The 15,069-nt window shown below is 41.2% G+C and overlaps 1 non-coding gene across 1 annotated transcript; it reads right to left on the bottom strand.

Annotated features, from left to right (window-relative positions):
- Positions 1-343: 343 nt before the first annotated feature.
- LOC127666379 (small nucleolar RNA SNORA48) lies at positions 344-489 on the bottom strand. Its single transcript, XR_007973598.1, has one exon. It is a non-coding gene; the product is annotated as a small nucleolar RNA SNORA48 (small nucleolar RNA).
- Positions 490-15,069: the final 14,580 nt, after the last annotated feature.

Raw genomic sequence — 15,069 nt, forward strand, 5'->3', positions numbered from 1 at the left:
ACCACCACATATTCACACATTGTGGTGGCTCCCACTGCAGGCTGGCCACACAGCTGACAAATTCATAGTGACTTCCTCTGTCTATGCTGTACGGTGCCTGTGGCACACACCGGAAGGCATGTCTGTGGGTAGTATGGCCATTTGCAGCACTCTGTCTGACTGTGTCCTCCTATATTGTTGCACTGTATGGTGGTAGGCCCAGCTCTGTGTGTCCCTTGCCGTGGGGACAGAATGCAGGTCTGTGCACATCTTTGCCAGTCCACACCACATGGCATAGCAGAAAACACATGTCTATCTTCCTCTTCTTGCGTTGTGCTGCCTGGATTAGATTTGATATTGATTTTCGTGTGTCCTAGGCATAAAACTGCTTGGGCCACCAAGTCAGGCATTGAGCCATAATAAACAAAGGAGAGAACTGTTGACTCTGCCCCTGACTGGCATAAGAGTAACACTGCCAACAAGGTGTCTCTTTACCCATTGCCAGGGGGAATGATGATGATGATGATGATGATAATGATGATGATGATGATGATTGTTATTTTTCAAAACAAGCGTCCTCTTCATAGCCCGGCTGTTCTGGAACTAGTTCTGTAAACCAGGCTGGCCTCCAACTCAGAGATTCACCTGCCTCTGTCTCCCCACTGCTGAAATTAGAGGCATGCACCACACTGCCTGAGAAACCTGAGAGTCTTAAAGGAGGGAATTGATACACAGTCTCCTGGAGTTTTTAGTCTACTGAAATGGGAAACAAACATTAGTCCTAGATGCTCAGATACCAAAAATAGCAGTCATGTGAAAGTGTCATAAAGGCACCAGGGAGCCGGGAGACTCTACAGCCTTCTGTGCATAGTCTGCCAGGAGGGAGTAATCTCCCAGCAGACTTTCACTTTTGAGCACAAAGGTGAGATCTCCACCTTCTCCCTGGAGGGGACCCACCTAGGAGCACAGAGGGCCTAAGATCAGTGGAGCAGCCGGGACAGAAATTTTCCTGCTGCCATTTGCACCAGGGAGCCAGGAAACTCCACAGCCTTCTGTGCATAGCCCACCAGGAGAGAGAGAGATCTCCTAGCAGTGCTTTCACTTTTAAGCTCAGAGGAGTAAGGACACAGGCTCACAGACCCACAGGAGGAACAAACTCCAGACAGAGACAACAATACCAACTAGCACCTGAGATAACCAGATGGCTAAAGGCAAGCACAAGAACCCTACCAACAGAAACCAAGGCCACATGGCAACATCAGAACTCAGTTCTCCCACCACAGCAAGTCCCGGATACCCCAACACACCAGAAAAGCAAGAATTCGACTTAAAATCCTATCTCATGATGCTGATAGAGGGCTTCAAGAAAGACTTAAGTAACTCCCTTAAAGAAATACAGGGAAACATCAGTCAACAGGTAAAAGCCCTTAAAGAGGAAACACAAAAATCCCTTAAAGAAATACAGGAGATCATGGGTCAACAGGCAGAAGCTCTTAATGAAGAAACATAAAAATCTCTTAAAGAATTACATGAAAACACAATCAAGTGAAGGAACTGAACAAAACAATCCAGAATCTAAAAGTGGAAGTAGAAACAATAAAGAAATCACAAAGTGAGACATCTCTGGAGATAGAAAACCTTGGAAAGAATTCAGGAGTCACAGATGCAAGCATCTACAACAGAATACAAGAGATAGAAGAAAGAACCTCAGGTGCTGAAGATACCATAGAAAACATTAACTCAAAAGTCAAAGAAAATGCAAAATGCATAAAGGTGGTAACTCAAAGCATCCAGGAACTCCAGGACACAATGAGAAGACCAAACCTAAGGATTATAGGTATAGAGGAGAGCGAAGTTTTACATCTTAAAGGCCCAGTAAATATTTTCAACAAAACTGTAGAAGAAAACTTCCCTAACCTAGAGAAAGAGATGCCCATGAACATACAAGAAGCCTTCAGAACTCCAAGCAGACTGGACCAGAGCAGAAAGTCCTCCTGGCACATAATAATCAAAACACCAAATTCACTAAACAAAGAAAAATATTAAAAGCAGTAAGGGAAAGAGGGCAAGTAAAGGCAGACCTATCAGAATCACACCAGACTTCTCACCAGAGACGATGAAAGCTAGAAGATCCTGGGCAGACCTCATACAGACCCTAAGAGAACACAAATGCCAGCCCAGGCTACTATACCCATCAAAACTCTCAGTCATTATAGATGGAGAAACCAAGATATTCCATGATAAAACCAAATTTGCACAATATCTGTCCACAAATCCAGCCTTACAAAGGATAATTGATAGAAAATGCCAACACAAGAAGGGAAACTACACCCTAGAAAAAGCAAGAAAGTAATCTTCTTCCAACAAACCTAAAAGAAGATACTCACACAAACATAAAAATAACATAAAAAATAACAGGAAGCAACAATCACTATTTCCTAATATCTCTTAACAACAATGGACTCAACTCCCCCAAAAAAGACATAGACCAATGAAATATTTCTCATGTAAATCTTCAATTTTATCCGAAAATGTTTCCAATTCCCCCTTTTAATAAATTTAGTAATATCTTTTATGTCTACCATTTTATCTGCATTATTTTCATGATAATCTTTAATTTTAATATGTCTTTCTATATACTTCCTCTATTTTATCAGAAATGTTTTCAATGTAAATCTTTGATTTTATCACAAATGTTTATAATTGCACCTTCAATTAATTTAGAGCTTTTATATCAACCATTCTTTATGTAAAATTTTCCATGAAATAGTCAATTTTAACATGTTTGTCTATTTATTTTTTGAATTTTACCAGAATTATTTTCCATGTAAATCTTCAATGTTATCTGAAAATGTTTATAATTCCACCTTCAATAAACATAGAATTATTTTTATGCCTATCCTTTTATCTATTTAATTTCCATGATAATCTTTAATTTTAACATGGTTTTCTATATATTTCTACAATTTTGTCAGAAATATTTTCCATGTAAATCTTCAAGTTTACCAGAAAATGTCTATAATTCCACTTTCAATCAACTTAGGAATACTTTTATACCTACCATTCTTTTTTTTTAAGATTTATTTATTATTATATGTAAGTATAGTGTAGCTGTCTTCAGACACCCCAGAAGAGGAGGGGTCAGATTCCATTAGGGATGGCTATGAGCCACCATGTGGTTGCTGGGATTTGAACTCAGGACCTTTGGAAGAGCAGTCAGTGCTCTTAACTGCTGAGCCATCTCCCCAGCCCCCTACGCCTACCATTCTTATATCTATATACAATTTTCCTTGATAATCTTCAATTCTAACATGTTTTTCTACATTTTCTACAATTTCATAAAATATTTTCCACATAAATCTTCAATTCTATCATAAAATGTTTCTATCCCATATTTCAATTAATTTAGCAATGTTTTACATGTCTACCACTTTACGCCTTAATTTTCCATGAAAATTGTCAATTTTTAATGTGTTTATCTGGAATATTTTCCATGCAAATCTTTAATTTTATCACAAAGTGTTTTTACTTCCCTTTATTTCCCTTTTCAGTAAATAAAAAATAAAATAAAATAAAGAAAGTATCATAACTTGAAAGACACGTTTCAGTTGACACTGGTCTGCCAACTTAGGGTATCTTGTGTTTGCTACAGCTGATGTTTTGAGCCAAACATCTCTTCACTGTGAACAAGTGCCCAGTGTATTTACTGCCCTCTCTTGCCTGGACTACTACCACATGTCAGTAGTGTTCTACACATCCCGCATGTACAACTCTAGGCATTGCTAGCTGCCCTTTGGGACCTAAAATTGTCTGTTGTTGAAAGCCACAGTAGCAAGCAATTCTAACTTGCCTTTCATCTCCTTAGGGTAGAAACAGTTTGAGCTTCATGTGTCTCCAAGTCAAAAGTGATTACCTGCCTAGCAAATGCTTGTTTGATTGCATTTGTAAATGTTGAAGTGGTGTTGAGCCTTACCATATTTATGTTTAGAGATGCCAAAATGATTGTCAGCAGGTAATCAACCATTACAATCCAATCAATCCAATCAATCCAATCAATCCAATCCAATCCAATCCAATCCAATACAATACAATATAATACAATACAATGCTTCATTTGTACAACACAATGCAATGATGGGCTGGGGGATCAATTTAGAAAATGCCGACTGTGCAAGTATGGGATCCTGATTTCAGATCCACAGTACCCATGCAAAAGCTATGCAGGGTAGCATGTGCCTATAACCCCAGGATTGGGGGATCAGGGCCAGAGACAGGAAGATTCCTGCCTCTGCTAGCCAGCCAGTATAACTGAAATGGTGAGTTCTTGGTGTAGTGAGTAACTTCCACAAAAAAAGTGGAGGACAGTAGAGAAACACATGTGAAGTATACCCTGGCTTCTACAAGTACATGCACAAGTATATGCACCTCCCTATATAAACATGTATGCAACACACACACACTATACACATGTAAGCATACATACCACTACCACTACATAACCCACATCAGACACACACACACACACACACACACACACACACACACAGGTACACACATATACTATATATATGTACACATACCACTACTACTACTACATAAACCATATCACATACATACCACACATACACCACACACACACACACACACACACACACACACACACACACACAGGTACACATACTATATACATGTACACATACCACTACTACTACTATACCAACCTCATCACGTACATACCACACATACACCACACCACAACCACACACACACACACACATACACACACACACACTCACACCACACCACACCCCCACACCATACACACAGATAACCACACACTCACTTCCCTCCCCAAGTACACAAAGAAGATTGAGGTGTAGCTCTGTGGCAGAGCACTTGCCTGACATGTGCAAGGTCCAGTAGAAAGAAAGATAACATTAAAAAAAATTCAACTTCTGTTTCTCAGCAAAATATTTAAAATTGACAATAGTTACATTCATAAGAACATTTGAAATTCATTGTTGATGTCACAGGCTCATAATACATTGTCAATTTAATTATAATTCTTAAAGCATCCTTTAATGAACAGTAACATTTAACAAAACAACCGAAACCTATGTTATCCATCCTGATGGGTCTGGAAGATGCTGTTTCCATGGAGTCATGCTCTACTCTTGCTCTTACAATATTTCCATCTCCTCTCCCACATGGTACCCTGAGCCTTGAGGGAAATAAAGGCCTCCCTGTCAGGGTTGAGGGCTCCATAGTCTCTCAGTCTCTGAATGGCATGCGATCATGGTTAATTAGTGTCTACTGCAGAAAGCTTCTCTGATGAGGGCTGACTGAACCCCTGATCTATGGGCATAGTGGTTTTATTAGAAGGCGTATTATCACTATGCCCCTTTGGCAGAATAGTAGTAGTAGGCTTTCCCCTAGAGCCCGTGATCTATCAACTCCCAGTTTCTTGGTCATTTCAGCAGTATTGGGTATGGGTTTCATCTCACAGCGTACATAAATTCAAAACAGACAAAATTCTAGCGTAGTTATCCTGCATTTCCTCCCAGCACTCTCAAACATGTCTCATGAAAATTCTTCTCCTCTTCCTATTATTGTTATTATTGTTGTTGTTGTTGTTGTTGTTGTTATTCAGAGAACAACTAGTACTGCCTATATGCTTATGGATGTGAGGCTATCCACTGGTGTGTGAGCATTCCTCTTTGAAGTCATATCTCCACAGAAAAGTGACTCTCTCCCCTCGGCAGTCATTCACTGCCAATAGATTTTCTGCCAGGTTTCTTGTGCTTCATGTGCTAGAGTGAGTTCATGTATCCAATGGTCATGTCTTGTCTAGAAGATAGAATTTCACCCCTCACCCATTGCATAGCTCTCACATTCTCTCCCTACCCTTTGACATGTTCTGTAAACCTTGGGTAGAGAGAGGTTGGAAGAGATGACCCATCTATGGATGGGTGCTGAGGGTCACTTATTCTCAGTGCTTTGACTACAGATGAGTCTCTGTGTTAACCACTACCGAGTGCATTCACCTCTCTTAATACGGATGAAAGATACTCACACGAACGGGATAAACATCACGACTTAAAAGGCAGTTAAAGATGTTCCAACATATAACAAGGACACATGCTCCACCATGTTTGTAGCAGCCTTATTTATGATAGCCAGAAGCTGGAAACAACCCAGGTGTCCCTCAACAGAGGAATGGATACAGAAAATGTGATACATCTATACAATGGAGTACTACTCAGCTAATAAAAAGAATGACTTCATGAAATTCACTGTCTGGGCTGGAGAGATGGCTCAGTGGTTGAGAGCACTGACTGTTTTTCCAGAAGCAGTTCCCAGCAACCACATACATGGTGGCTCACAACCATCTGTAATGGGATCCGATGACCTCTTCTGCTGTGTATGAGGACAGCTATAGTGTACTTATATACATTAAATAAGTAAGTAAGTAAGTAAATAAATAAATAAATAAATAAATAAATAAATAAATAAAAGAAATTCATAGGCAAGCGGACAGAACTAGAAAATATCATCCTGAGTGAGGTAACCCAGACACAAAAGAACACACATGGTATGTATTCACTGAGAAGTGGATATTAGCCTCAACCCACAGATCCTATGGAGCTTAGGAGGAAGGAAGACCAGGGTGTAGATGCTCCTTGCATCGAGGTAGGGGGGAAGGATGATCTTGGGAGGTGGAGGGAGGGGGCACATGGAGGGAGAGAGAAGGGGGAAGAAATAAGGGGGGGTAGTATCAGGTACTGGAGGGGACAGGAGAGAGGTACAGAAAGTCAGGAAATCAAATAAAAATATATAGTAGGGGGAATGAAGAACTGGCAATAGCCGCTGGAGGGTCCCAGATGCCAGGGAAGCAAGAGGCTCCCAGGATCCAATGGAGGTTATTTTAGCAGAGAAGGGGAGAGACATGTAGAGACCACCTCTAGTGGATAAGCATGGCTCCTGGTCATGGGATGGGGCCACACACCTATCTCAATGTTTTTAACTAAGAAATGTTCCTGTTCAAAGAAAGAACAGGGACAAAAAATTGGAGAGGAGACTGAAGGAAGGGCCATCTGGGGACTGCCCTTCCTAGGGATCCATCCTGTCTGCAGATAATAAACCTGACACTGTTGACAAGAGCTACTTGCTGACAGGAACCTGGTATGACTGCTCCTTGGGTGGTTCAACAAGCAACTGGCCAATATAGATGTGGATGCTTGGAGCCAACCATCAGACTGAACTCAGGGACTCTGGTGGGGGAGCGAGCTGAAGGACTAGAGAAACTGAGGGGTACTGTAACCCTATAGGAAGAAAAACATCAGCTGACTGGACCACCCAGTGCTCCCGGGGACTAGACCACCAACCAAGGAGTGTACAGGGAGGGATCCATTGCTCCAGATACATAGGCAGCATACGATGGCCTTGTCTGGCAGTAATGGGAGTGGAGGCCCTTGGTCCTGTGGAGGTTTGATGTCCCAGTGTAGGGGAATGCTGGAGGGGTGGGGCAGGATAGGGTGGGTAGGTGGAGGAGCACCCTCATATAGTTAAAGAGGAGGGGGGAGAGGGAGGTTGTGGGATGGGGGGCTTGTGGAGGGGTAACAGAATGGGATATCATTTGAGATGTAAATGAATGGAATGATTAAAAAAATGAAGGCAGTTTAACAACAGGATTGTTTATCAAAACAACGGTAGCTTCCCCTAGGGTCTATAACCTTCTTGTCCATGCATTTTTACTTCAAAGTCCCAGGCGTGAAATCAGTCCTGAGGAGCTGGCTGCAAACACAATTGTAAAGTGGCTCGTTGTTATCTCTTCATCAGTCATGCCACTATTGTACTGGTCGGTACATCTTGTCTTCAAGGTGAGTATTGTAGCATGTAGGAAACTGCCGGGTGAGACCACCGAAGTCTCTCCTTCCCCAGAAACCTGCATAGAATCTTTCTATGTATCTCTATGAGATACAGTCAAGTATTCTTTTTTTTACAGTTTTTCTTGTAATTTCTATTTTATAGTGTTAAATTGTACTCCTTTGCAGTCTCCCTTCCTTTGTTGTATTCCCCCACTGCACCCTTTAAAAGCAGGGTGGATTTTCCTGGAGTGTGAAAGAGTTCTTTACTGTAGTGGGATGGGGGCCATGATGGCTCAGCTTCTATCTAAGCTTTAGAACTCAGAGACACCTTCCTCTGGTGCTACCCCTGAAAACTGGTTTAGCCAGGACAGCCCCACTGAGAAGTTCTGAGGCTGCTTCCTGACTCCAAAAAGTGTTAACTGCTTTTCTCCACTCTCTGTGAGCCTTGGAGGCCACTCTGGTCCTCTGCTTCTCTCTGAGAGCTGATTGGCCATGCTTTCTTCTTACCCCCAATGATCTATTTTTTTTTTTTTTTTGCCAGGTTTGGCAGCTCTTCCTTGTATACTTGACTTTGGGCCAGGGTGTTTCTTAGTTTTGTCACAGAAAATACTTTTAGTTTCCTCACTTCCTTTGTTGCTGTGGTATCACTGATCATGGAAAAGACAATGATTAAGAAACCTCCATCTTGTTCCATTGTGTAACTGAGCCACATTTTCTGGATCTGTTCTTCAGTTGAGGGAACATCTGGGTTCTTTCCAGTTGCTTACAAATAAAGCTGCTATGAACACAGTGGAGCATGTGTCCTTGTGACATGGGCGAGCATCTTTTGGGTATATGCCTAGGAGTGATATAGCTAGGTCTTCAGCATCCTGAGTGAGGTAAGCTGAACCTAAGGACATGCATAGTATTACACACTGATAAGTAGATATTAGCCAAAAATAAAGAATGCCCATGGTACAACTCACAGACCATATGAAGTTTAACAAGAAGGAAGGCCTAAGTGAGGATGCTCCAGTTCCACTTAGAAGGGAGAATGAAATAATCACAGAAAGCAGAAGGAGAGGCTCCCAGGACTCAATGGAGATGATCTTAGCTAAAATGCCCAACAATGGAGAGATGGAAGCTGAAGAGACCACTTCCAGTAGATAGACAGGGACACAGTAGAGGAATATTGCCACCCACCTAAAAATTTTTGACCCAGAATTTTTCCTGTCTAAAGAAAATGCAGGGACAAAAATGGAGAAGAGACTGAAAGAGGGGCCATTGAGGGACTGGCCCAACTTGGGATACATCCCATGAGCAGGCACTAAACCCTGACACTATTACTGATGCCATGTTGTGCTTGCAGACAGGAGCCTAGCATGGCTATCCTTTGACAGGCGCTACTAATGGCTGAGATGGATGCAGATGCTGCAGTTGGGGACCCCTATGGAAGACTTAGGGGAAGGATTGAAGGAGCTGAAGAGGATGGGAACTACATAGAAAAGAAAATTAAAAAAAATTCAATATCAACTAACCCAGACCCCTCAGAGCTCCCAGAGACTAAGCCACCAACTAAAGAGCGTACATGGGTTGCCCTGTGGCCCCTGGCACATATGTATCAGAGGACTGCCTGTCTGGCCTCAGTAGGAGAGTGTGCACCTAATCCTGTAGAGACTAGATGCTTCAGGGAAGGGAGATGCTGTGGGGGATGAGGTGGAGGTGGGTGGGTGAATGAGAGGAGAGGTTGGGGAGCACCCTCTTAGAGACAAAGGGGAGGGGTGAAGAACACCGGGATGGGGGACTGGGAAGGGGGGCAATATTTGGAATGCAAATAAATAAAACAATTTAATAAAAAAGTAATAAAGCACCATCTTGCAGCTCTGTACCTCGTCCTGTCTGCTGTGTCTCAGTCTTCGCCATACACAGAATGTCTTGGTTAGTGTTTCTATTGCCATGAAGAGACACCATGACTATGGCAACTCTTATAAAGGATAACCTGTAATTGGGGCTGGTGTATAGGCTCGGAGGTTTAGTCCATTTTTACCATGGCGGAACATGGTGTCATGCAGGCAGATATGGTGCTGGAGAAGCTGAAAGGTCTACACCTTGATCTACAGGCAGCAGGAGACTGTGACCCATATTGGGTGGAGCTTGAGCATATGACACCTTAAAGCCCACCCCCACAGTGACACACTTCCTCCAGCAAAGCCACACCTACTCCATCAAGGCCACACCTCCTGCTAGTGCCAATCACTATGAGCCAAGCATTCAAGTGCACGGCTGTCCGGAGGCTATACCTGTTCAAACCACCGCAGATTAATTGATACTTTTGCTGCAGTACACTATCTTTTCCTTGATGATTACCAATTCTGTTGTTTCTATGATCTGTTTTTCTCCCAGTACTTCTTATTTATGTCCACCTTTCCCCCAGTGGTATGTGATGCATCCTAATGTATTACATTCTGAGGGAGACATCATTATAACTCAATGTATTTATTATTACCTTTGATTTGTTTCAGGTTGTTTATAGAATAGTAGTTAGTTGTGGTATTATATATTGGTAGTTATTATATTATATATATATATGTACACATATATATTGAAGAAAAATATACATAATGAAAAATTTATTAGGTCATTGCTTTATATTCTAAGTCTGATCTTGGCTATCTCAGATATTTAAAATCTACTTTTCCAAATGAATTAATTGATATTTTTATATCTTTTGGATCCCTTTCAGAAATATGGAACGCCTATCACTATGTCAGGGTTTCAGTAAAATTTTCCATTTTCCTTCACACTTTTTATTACTGCAAATGTGACTTTCATTCTCATTCCATTATGCATTTCCTGATAGTTATGACAGCTGTGAAGAGGAATGTAATAGAATGTAAGTCCAGTCTTGTGAAATTAATCGGATGGCTATTAAAAATTCATTTTCAAAGGCTGGAATGTTAAGAATGATCTGTTCCTTGAATACTTACAGGAATGTTCATCAGAGCCAAGAGGACGCATGCCATGCTGTAGGAAGGCTATGCTGGAATTTTTAGAAAAGGTTTTAAATAGATTTTGAGGGCTCTGGAGAGACAAAAGCATTTACTTTCTTCAGTCTTTAGTAAGCATTATATACCAGCACTGGGCAGCGCTCATGGAAAGGAGAACCGTTTCTTTGCTCCCCGGCTTCTTAGGAACTTATTTTAACTGATTAAATTGCTGCATACTCTTGCGTATGGAATGGCGAAACTGGTCAAATAGTGTGGGTTCAAGCTCTTTGACAAACACACCTCTGAGTTATCAAGGCTCAAACCAATCCTGTAAGCTGGATGCTGTAGGATCATCAAATAGCTTTCTACTTGGGTCTCTACCCTAACTTCCTGAAGAGGTATTCTTTTCTATCTTCCAACCAACACAGTCTACCCGAGAGCCTTATGCAGCACGCCAGGGCTGGTTGGTATAGTTGGGGAGCATATGGGCCTTGTGTAGAGGTCCCTGTGCTCTGTACACTGAACAAATTACATTTCCAGCAGGAAGAACCTCACATGGGTCACTCAGACATCCGCTCTTTTGTTGGATGGAACACAAATTCACATGAACTCTCTCTTTGTTTCTCAGGTTTTCCAAGCTAAAAACTGTTTACTTCCTCTACAGTTGTCAAAACCGGAATTGTCATGCTATATATATTTTTGTGAAACAAATCATTCAGAAAGCAGGCACAGAGTGTGATCCCGCAGCTCACCTTTAATACATCTGTGAGACAGTGCACTCTTGTCTCACTCCCTGGGCCTGGGAGCAGCGCATGCCCGGTAGGTTGCTCAGTCACGTGTTTCAAGTGACTCGTCTCTGAGCTCCCCTTCCTATTTTCTTAAGGATGGGATTTGCTAAATAGACATTCTTACTTTTATCTTAACATAAAATAGAAAAATCCTTTCCTTCTGTTTGAAAGGATTCGCGCTTGAAACCGTTCTTTTACCTACACAACCTCGTAAAAGTACCATATTTTTCTTTTCATGCTTGGTCGATTGGACAGCTTTGGTCCATCTGGGATCATTAGGGCTGTTTGTAGCCTTAGCTTATCTCAACAGTTTTTTTTAATGGCTTAGAATAAAGCTTCTATGTAACTGTTGTACATGCATTTATTGGGCAGAAGCACTTGTTTCTCTTTGGTATATATCTAGAAATAGTGTGAGACAATGCACACTAAATAATCCCAAACAGTGATCTGATTTATACTCTGCCAGTGATGAATGAGACCTCTTCTTGTTCTATAACCTCATCACTTTACGTTGCTGACTATTCTTTTTACTTTTCATCATTTGTTCATTCATTCATTCATTCATTCATTCATTCATTCATTGTGTATGTGCACAAGCTTGTGCATCTGCCACAAACGTGTATATAGGTCAGAAGAAAACTTGTAGGAGTCAAATCTCTCCTTCTACTCTATGAACTTTGGGGACTGAACTGAAGGTCACAAGACTTGGCTGGTCACGAGTGTCCTTATCTACTCCATTATCTCAGCACTCCACTTTTTAATTTCAAAAAATTATTTTAGCGGAGAATTTAGTGGTAGGATCCTATTGTTGAAGACATCAAATCTTTTGGTCTCAGGACATATAGAAATCAAATTGGTATTGATCTGGAAGTTTCTTCCCTAGTAAGCTAGCTTCCATCATGCTGGAAGATTCTATACAAACTCTGAGAGGAAAACAAGACAGCCTTAGTCATCCATGATTCCTGAGATCTTCATTAATGACCAGCTTGAAACAAATCATTCAGAAAGCAAGCACAAAATGTGATCCTACAGATCACCTTTAACACAACTGTGAGAAAGTGCACTGTCTTACTACCTGAGCCTGAAGTGGGCATGCCCAGGAGGTTGCTTCAGTGCCCTCTTCTTTTCTTTTCTTTTCTTATCTTTTTTCTTTTCATTTCTTTTCTTTTGAATTATGTATTTTTGATAACTTTTTAATTTATTTTTATTAGATATTTTCTTTATTTACATTTCAAATGTTATCCCTTTTCTTCTTTTCCTCTCTGAAACCCTCCTAACCCATCCCCTCTCCCCCTGCTTGCTAACCTCCACATTTCCAGTTCCCTGTCCTGGCATTCTCCTGCACTGTTGCATCAAACTTTCCCAGGACCAAAGGCCTCGCCTCTCATTGATGCCTGACAAGGCCATCCTCTGCTACATATGCTGCTGGAGCTATGGGTCCCTCCATGTGTACTCTTTGGCTGGTTTAGTCCCTGGGAGCACTGGGAGTACTTGTTGGTTCATATTGTTGTTCCTCCTATGGGGCTGCAAACCCCTTCAGCTCCTTGGGTCCTTTCTCTAGCTCCTCCATTAGGGACCCTGTGCTCTCTCTAGTGGTTGGCTGAGAGCTTCCGCATCTGTATTTTTCAGGCACTGGCAAAGCGTCTCAGGAGACAGCTATATCTGGCTCCTGTCAACAAGCACTTGTTGGCATCCACAATAGTTTCTGGGTTTAGTAACTGTATATGGGATGGATCCCCAGGTGGGACAGTCTCTGGTTGGCCTTTCCTTCAGTCTCTGCCCCACACTTTGTATCTCCTCTCATGGGTATTTTGTTCTCCCTTCTAAGAAGGACCGAAGTATCCACATTTTGGTCTTCCTTTTTCTTGAGCTTTATGTGGTCTATGAATTATATCTTGGCGATTCTGAGCTTCTGGGCTAATATCCACTTATCAGTGAGTACATGCCATGTGTTCTTTTATGATTGGGTTACCTCATTTAGGATGATATTTTCTAGTTCCATCCATTTGCCTAAGAATTTCATGAATTCATTGTTTTTAATAGCTGAGTAGTAATCCATTATATAAATGTACCACATTTTCTGTATCCATTCCTCTCTTGAGGGACATCTGGGTTCTTTCCAGCTCCTGGCTATTATAAACAAGGCTGCTACGAACACAGTGGAGTATGTGTTCTTAGACACTTCAGAAAGCATTTGACAAATCCAACATACCTTCATGATAGAAGTCTTGGAAAGATCAGGAATTCAAGGACCTTACCTAAACATAGTAAAAGCAATATACAGCAAACCAGTAGCCAACATCAAACTAAATAGAGAGAAACTTGAAGCTATCCCAGTAAAATCAGAGACTAGACAAGGCTGCCCACTCTCTATAGTACTTGAAGTCTTAGCCAGAGCAATTAGATAACAAAAGGAAGTCAAAGGGATACAAATTGGAAAGGAAGAAGTCAGGATACCACTGTTTGCATATGATATGATAGCATACTTAAGGTACCACCAAATTTCTACCACAGAACTCCTAAACATGATAAACAACTTCAGCAAAATGGCTGTATATAAATTTAAGTCAAACAAATCAGTGGCCTTCCTCTACTCAAAGGATAAACAGGCTGAGAAAGAAATTATGGAAACAACACCCTTAACAGTAGTCACAATATAAAGTAACTTGGTGTAACTCTAAGCAAGTGAAAGATCTGTATGATAGGAACCTCAAGTCTCTGAAGGAAGAAATCGAAGATCTCAGAAGATGGAAAGATCCCCCATGCTCATGCATCAGCAGGATTAATATAGTAAAAATGGCCATCTTGCCGAATGCAATCTACAGATTCAATGCAATCTCCATCAAAATTCCAACTCAGTTCTTCATAGAGTTAGAAAGAGCCATCTGCAAATTCATCTGGAATAACAAAAAACCCAGGATAGCAAAAACTATTCTCAATAATAAATGAACTTCTGGCAGAATCACCATCCCTGACCTCAAGCAGTACTACAGAGCAATCATGATAAAAAAGCTGCATGGTACTGATACAGTGACAGGCAGATCAATGGAATAGACTTGAAGACCCAGAAATGAACCCACACACTTATGATCACTTGATCTTTGACAAAGGAGCTAAAACCATCCAGGAGAAAAAAAGATAGCCTTTTCAACAAATGCCTTTTCAACTGGCAGTTAGCATGCGGAAGAATGCAAACTGATCCATTCTTATCTCCTTGTACAAAGCTCAAGTCCAAGTAGATCAGGGACCTCCACACAAAACTTCATTCCTCTTTTCAAGTATCTCTACCCTGTGCTCCTTCTTATTTTCTTATGACATAATGATGCATGCCTATTGGTGTCATGGGAGTAACCAATCACTTTTTGATAGGATTTAAGGTCTGGGGAGATGGAATAACACAACGCTATTATTTTACTTAATGGACACAGTAACAAATTGCCTTTTGAATACTTATATTTTTTACCCATA

Source organism: Apodemus sylvaticus, chromosome 15, assembly GCF_947179515.1.
Source record: "Apodemus sylvaticus chromosome 15, mApoSyl1.1, whole genome shotgun sequence".
NCBI lineage: Eukaryota > Metazoa > Chordata > Mammalia > Rodentia > Muridae > Apodemus > Apodemus sylvaticus.